This window comes from Lycium barbarum, chromosome 11 (genome assembly GCF_019175385.1).
Source record: "Lycium barbarum isolate Lr01 chromosome 11, ASM1917538v2, whole genome shotgun sequence".
Taxonomy (NCBI): domain Eukaryota; kingdom Viridiplantae; phylum Streptophyta; class Magnoliopsida; order Solanales; family Solanaceae; genus Lycium; species Lycium barbarum.
In genome coordinates, this window is record NC_083347.1 from 95366339 (window position 1) to 95374416 (window position 8078).

Genomic DNA, 8078 nt, shown 5'->3' on the forward strand with positions numbered 1-8078 from the left:
TGTTGTTTCTCTATATTTGTTTTTTGACTCAAACTCTTCTATTGCCTCTTTACTCAAATTTGCTCTTAGTTCTCCTTACCACGCACCCTATTGCAATCTTTACACAAGTAGGTGTAAGTCCTCAAATCCGTCCGGAAAATACCTTAGTGTCGCTTCGCCCCACTTATGTAGACCCTATATTCTTCCCTTATATCTTTCAATTGATATCAAGGCTCAACTATGGCTTTTGCCCTCAGTACTAATTATATCTCTGTAGTTTTGCCTCAAACCACTTTACACCTTCCTTTAATGTATCCAAAATATCACAATCACGCTATTAGTACTGAATCCTTATTCCTCTTATCAAGTACTCACTTGGTCTCATCCTTAGCATACAATTATTCATAGGTTGCATAACTATTCTTGTACAGTTTGTAGAAAGTATATCCAATCTTAGTCATAGTCCTTCCCTCTCCTGGTTCATCCCGTTTTGCATATCTTATTTGTACTAAAACTCAGTTGCGGTCTATCTTGTCACGCTCATTTCCCTTCCTTTATTCGCCATTTGATTTTCTCACATCCTACTATAGGAGAGATTTCCTATCCATTCTCCTTTGCGACTTATATGTCACAATATCATTAGCCAATAACTCTGTTGTCAACATCTTAACCTCTAATCCAGCATAGCATTGCTATCCTTTATAGTATCTTTTAAGTTACTTGTTACCATCCTCTTGTCGTATTCTTCCTTTTTATAAGCATCCACCTTCTGATGTCATATTATCCAAGGTCTTTACCAATAATTCTCAACACCGTCTCAAATACCATCTTGGCTTCTACCCGTTTATTGCTGGCTTTCAAATCTTACTAACTTGTTTCAGAAAGGGATCTCACTTAAAGTTTGAGTTTCCATATTACACGTGTTGCAGTGTCAGTTGATTTCATCTTACATTTGCATTTCTCTCATCCGCTTCCCCCCTTTAGGGTGTACCTACATCCTTAACTATTTATATTCTACTCTATGTCCCCATTTCAAAATTTTCAAATCCATGTGATTCTCTTTCCAATACATTTGGTATACTACGCCATATCCATGTCTTTTCTTTATCATCTATAACTTAGATTACCCATGTATGGAACTCCAACGCAATCACGAGGCAATGAGAACTCTCGATATATAGTACAAAATCTTATCTGATGGTTGGTACTCGAGTAATGTAACTAATGTAGCAATTTATCCGAAGCCACCTTCCATTCATTCCAATCAGTAATTAGCTAGTGATTATAGTCGTTTCAAATTCCCCATTTGATAGCACTTATATTATGGTGATAAGTGTCCCAAGCTTTCTTATGACACTATCTTTATCCCAACGGATATCACCTGTTTCCTCTAGTAAACTCACAATGCATCAGCTGTTTCGCAAATCTACAATCCCTGTCCTTTAATGATTTCACCATTTTCCGAGGTGAAGTCATACACATGCAGTACTCCTTTATGCCTTATGCTCTTTCACCCTTGTTGTATACCCAACGTTAGCTTCTAACTTACTCAAAATCATATCAAATTCGTTTTAATAGTGGTCTTGTCTCATCACTTTTTCGTCGTACTACACCTTAAGTTTGTAGCTATATATTTCCCTTTTTTTCCCTACACTCATACTCAATTAATTACGTCTGTCTTGAGTGCTTCCTTTAGTATTCCTTTCATTTCTCCAATCTGTGTCCATCTTTTATTTCGTGCACGAGGAATCTCATGCTACTCCTCTATCCTTCAGAAAACACTACTCCTGCATAACCCCTCTCTCATTTTCATAGTATATTCTGTTCATCCCTACATATTCTTATCATACCTCATTTCTGGCGTTCATTCTATCTCGTTGCTCATCTTCCTTTAGGTTGGTCTTTCACAATTCTATCACTTATATTACCCGTTTCCTTAGCTATACACGTTATAACACCTCGCTACACTGTAATCCCACTCACTTTATTTCTATCTTCTTCTTTCATTTACTTCTTCTCTTTTTGTGCTCGCTTCCACTTTCGTTATCACTTGATCTCTATTATGAACTTTCCCTATAGGACTTGGTAGGTCTTCCTTATTCGTTCTATATTTGCTTTTCCGTTTCTCACTAATCACATCATATCCTTTAGTTACTTCCTCGATAGGCTTTACTCATTTCTATAATAATCCTTACGGTATTCACATTACATCCTGTTCGTAATCCATCATATAACGCAACACTTCTTAATCTTATTCACGATTCTTACTATGTTTTAATTACATTCTGTGGGCTAGGCGTACTTAACCCTTCACCCTTTCTGATCAATCTTACCCTTAATATCTCATAAGCTGCCTTATCAATACCTTCATAATTTGTCATAATTCTTCCTCCTCCGTACTTTTTTTCTCAATCATACTACTATTTCTTCTAAATATAAACTCGTCGTAATTTATCCCTTAGTGTCACAAGCTCTTCCGAATCATCCTAGCATTTCATGAACAACATATAAAATACATGATCCTAGACAACTCACAAGTTTAAGCTTTCCTTCCACAAATCCCATCTCCAATTAGTTGATTAAAACTAATAAACTCAAGGTCATGATGAAATGTTACCTCAAGAACACAAGAACATTCCCTCTCCAAGGTTACGTCGCCATGAAACATCCTCCGAAACCACAACTAGAATCCGACAAACACCACAGGACTCCTAGTGCTTGATTCACATGGTTTACCTCCAGATTTATTCTTGAGTCGTGAACGAATCATTTAGTTCATAAACTACTTACTGTATGCCTTGTACTTTTCCAATAGAGTGAAACTTAATTTCCGGACGTTTTTTCCCTTCAACATGAGCTTTCTCTAAGGCAATATGTGATTGGAAAGTATTTTGGTCGGTCCAAATGAATTCCAAACTTTGCCGCTCATATATGCTTTTTCGAAATAAAATTTTACAAATAAGAATGGTGCCTCTTATGGATGACATGGAAGGTATCTCTTAAAGCTTTAGTCCGACATAATAAATCTTCCCCTATCGGTATCAACTTTCAAGACATATTATGAAGTTATATCTCGTTCTCTTCTTTTTCTATTTCTGGGAGAATTTGGGCAGAGTTTCCTCTATACTTCTTACTATCCCCAAACCTGCACGCAGGAAATACCAACAATGCCTCACAGGGCCAACATATATTCATATATATCATATCGTATCATAGCCACACAGGGCTCCCAATTTCCAGTAGAAGTATAAAGGTGTCAGAACTTACCTCACATATCGCACCTCGAGACGTACCTGATCCTTTAACGATCCGTCCTGTTATACCTTACTATCTACCTTCTCTTTCATTCTTCAACTTTACATTTCAATCATATTTCAATATTCTTACCTTATCCAACATGCCTCTTTCGCACCATTACTTACCTGTGTACTTTGTAAATTCCAATATCGTCAGTCGCTTCCTTCTGTCGATGTCGTTCTTTAGCTGAAATTAAAGGTTAGTATAAGGAATTTCATTTCCTATGGCTGGGCTCTATCGCACGATCTTAGATATGAAAGAAACGTAACATCCTAAATGTTCTGTAGCTTCCTGTTTATAGATGTGGTGCACAACACACCGATAAACAAGACTTTACTAGACACGGTCTGTAGACATTCCGAGGACGAACTGCTCTGATACCACTTTTGTCACGACCCAACCCCGTAGGCCATGACTAGTGCCCGACCTGGGCACCCATACACGTGCCTCTAGGATATAGTCAAACTGAACCTAAGAACAATATGGAAACTTGCAAAAGAACTTCAAGGTTCACAACATTATCATGTACATATATATCCAGATACACTGTCTCCTGAGGAGTCACAACTAATCAAATCATGAAATGATATGCAAGCCGACAAGGCTGCCACTACATATCAATATCATATGCAAGCCGACAAGGCTGCCACTACAGACGAATATCATGTCATAGCACATCGTACAAACACAGCTGAACAGAACTTATACACAACCCACACATATGTCTACAAACCTCTAAGAGTACGAATAGCGAAATATGACGGGACAGGGCCTCATCGTACCCCTGGATAACATATACATATATATACCATAAGATCTGTACTAAAAGTCTAAACTCCGGAACAACGGAGCTCTCCAAGACAACTGAATAGAAGTCCTATGCTGAAGGGTCACCAAATCGACTATATGTACCTGCGGGCATGAAACACAGCCCCCCGAAGAAAGGGGGTCAGTACGGAATATGTATTGAGTATATAAAGCATGAAATACAACAAGGAAGATCATAACTGAAGTAGAGATTCCAGGAGACAAGTATGATAATCAAGAAATCACTGTACCTGTGCCTTACGAAACAAAATCATGCATATCATTATCATATACCGTACCCAGCCCATTATGGGACTCGGTGAATAAAATCATATCATCATATCATCATACCATCATATCATCATATACATATACCGTACCCGACCCTCTAGTGAGGGACTCAGTGAATAAAGTTGTGTACACGTATACCGTACCCGACCCATCATAGGACTCGGTGAACAATGCAGTGAAACTGTGCACGAATACATACCCGGCCCGGGACTCGGTGAATGATACAATAACAGTATGCACGAGTAGAATATCATGAGCAACCATATGCCACTACATCATCATCTGAGACTCAATGGAATCAGTGGACTAACATACACTCGAATATCAAGACAATAGTCATGGTAAGTATGGATGTCAATAAGAATTATATCAAATAGAGCCTCAGGAATCATACGTCATGTGCCAAGATAGTGCAAAATAGCTATTGGAAGTCAAGGACGTTAATCATTACAGAGTGTTTAAGAATAGGAACTCTTACACACCAACTACTATCCAACTTATAGAGGACTCGAGGGGAAACTCAATCACTTAAGAGTTCTAGCATCAAGAAGTGAATAAGAATCATGAATCATACTCAAGACTTATGAATAGAATTACCCCAAAGTTCATATCATTCATCACTTAAATCTAAGACATGCCAAAAGAAAGAAGGGACAGCTTTACATATATGTTGACGACTAATCGCAAAACTGTTCGCTTTGTTGCTCTTTTAGCCTATTTAACTTAAAAGTAATGTTATCGTCAGTAGCTATACTTTTTAGCTCATAAATCCGTAGCCCATCGCCTTATAGAACTTATTCTTTAACTTATACTTTCTCGTTAAGGGTTTTTCATTAGTTAAGGGCTTAGCGAAAATCGGGCAGCATTTCCCCTATATATTCGTCTAACCCGAATTTCCAATAATTCTCCTGTTAACACAGAAATACCAACAACAGAGATACACATATAAAATCCTCACAATTCAGCCCATAACAATTCTAACAACCCAACAACCCTTTTGAATCCATTTCAACCCACAATTTCCTATGACATCGATTTCAGGCATTGTCTAAAATCCAATTTCGTCCAATACAATTTTAATAATTCCATTACATTACTATTAACATAATTACACCATAAAACAAGCAAATCTTACCTTAATTTTCTCAGAGGAAGTTCTACTCTTAATTGCTCCAATTTCGCAATTTCTTCTTCCCCAGTTCAATATCCAATGTTGATATCTCCTCCATGAACTTGTGAATCACTTGGAATTAATCTAAGCAAGCAAAAACTTTTTTTTTTAAACAATGGGCTGCCATGGCCGAACCCCCCTTTTTTTCTCTAAGTAAACTTGCCTTTCTCTTAAGTTACTTAATTGAAAATGAAATGTGTACATGACTATTCTTAGTCATCACATATAATTTATAGGGAGTTTGGTACCCCTACACGTGCCCAACAATATGACTCATCCATTTGCTTATATTTTTTTTTTATTTTTTTATTTTATATATATAATTTTAAAAGAATCGGGTGGGGCCCACTCAAGGTGTAATTAGCTTAATTAATTATTAATCCCCGCTTAATAATCTAATCATGGTTAGTTAATCCTTAATCTCCAATAATATTTCTACACTAAATAAAATTTATTAGCAATTCGTGTACTAATTAAAATGGAAAACTAAAGGTTCCTAATTCATGTCCGAAAATAATTCCGCTTTTAACTTGAGTCGATTTTCTTGCGAATAATTCGACGTATAAATATACGGGGTATAACACAAAATTCCGGATTTGTTGTCTCGTGAATAGACTAACGTGAGCTTAAGGTTATTATGAAACCTTACAAGATTAAGGGGAGTATTAGATAGCATAAAGTGCATACTATAAGATTTTGAAGTCATATGAATATGTGAAATTTAGTTTGTTGAAGGAAGTGAAATGTAAGTCGTGTTCGAAAAGGTTTTCGCTATAATTGAGCTAATATTTATTTGGTAATGCCTTGAGGGGCTGCTATAGGGACTATTATATGGTTAATAAAGTGTTATATAAGTGCCAAGAAGGTTCAACAAGGATTGGAAGTCAAGCGAATCAACGAGATAAAGTTTCGGATAACTGTGAGTTATACGACCATTTATACGGTCCGTATAAATTTATACGGTCCGTATAAGGGGGGTTCGTATAACATGACCCTTACAGAAAGAGGTATTTTCTTGGTGGTGTTATACAGTCCACTTATACGGACCGTATAATATTATAAGGACCGTAAAAGTCCATCAGGCAATTTTATTTTTTATTTTTGCATAAATAGAGGATCCTTGTTCTTTTATTTCGTTTCCCATATTTCCAAAAGTGTTGAGAGCTCCAAAACCCTTCTCCAAGTATATTCCACTCCAACCCAAGGGAAAACAAAGATCAAGAGGCAAGAATCAAGATATCCTTGTGTTAGAAGTCTCAAGAATCAAGATATCCTTGTGTTAGAAGTCTTACTTGGGTCAGTAAACAACAAGAAATTCTTGGGTATTGAAGCTAGGATTTTAACATAGGTTGATAGCTACTCCAAAGCTCATTGCTATCAGATAAAAGGTTAGTTTTCATGATTACTTCATGTTATCATGAATGCTTGGGTAGAGGAAGAAAGTAGAAAATGAGATCTAAATGTAGCTTTTATGATGTTTTTGAGTAGTAAGCCAACTCGAGTCATGATTCTTCGTATGATATGAGTATAATCTTGTTATGGAAGGTAGTAATAGTGATGAGGGAGCATTGTATGAAAATGTGCTAAGGATGGGTGTGAAATTGTTAGCAAAAGTTGAACATGAGAATGAATTTTGAAGACTTAATGGAATGTGATTAATTGATTATGATATTGTGGATGTTATTAAGGTTGTTTGGGAGTTGTTTTGTAATATGGTGGAAGTAGACGAAATAGGGGAAATGCTGCCCAATTTTCATTAGATCATGAGCTATTCTAGTTTGAACTTAAGATTATCATTAAGGCTTAACTATGGTATGAATCCTTCTAAATGTAGAATGTCCAAGCTTCAACGGTGACCGTTAAGTAATTAAGAAGACAAAGAGGTATGTAAGGCTAACCCTCCTTTCATTAAGGCATGATTCGTTTGTTATATACCTTCTCACGAGTTCCATAATGTCTTCCAAATGACTCTATCTCTAAAATTACTAAAACTCATGATTCTCGATACTTTCACGATGCTATTACCTCTTTTATATAATAGTCGATCCTCTAAGGAAAGATGTAACGAAAACGATGACAATGATGATGTTGATGATACTTATAGACTATTATGTATACGTGTATAAGTACGTCTGGCTATTATGTAACACCGAGCTTATATGGCTGGGTGTGATATCTATCGCGCGCACACCACTGCAGTTGGGTACGGACAACACTGAGCCTTGGCAGGGCCAGGTATGTATAACACCGAGCCTTGTCATGGCCAGGTATGTGAAACACCGAACTTTCAGGGTTGGGTATGGTACTAATATGTAAGTAAGCATTAGAAATTGAAGGTTCCTATTAGAAAATGGGTAAGAAAACAGGATGGTTGCCACTAGAGGTTCAAACAACTTTATCATCTCATGACTCTCCTATCTTATGTTATTTCTTATAATTCTACTATGATGTTGATTATGATTTACATACTCAGTACATTATTCGTACTGACGTCCTTTTGTTTGTGGATGCTGCGTCATGACCGCAGGTGGAC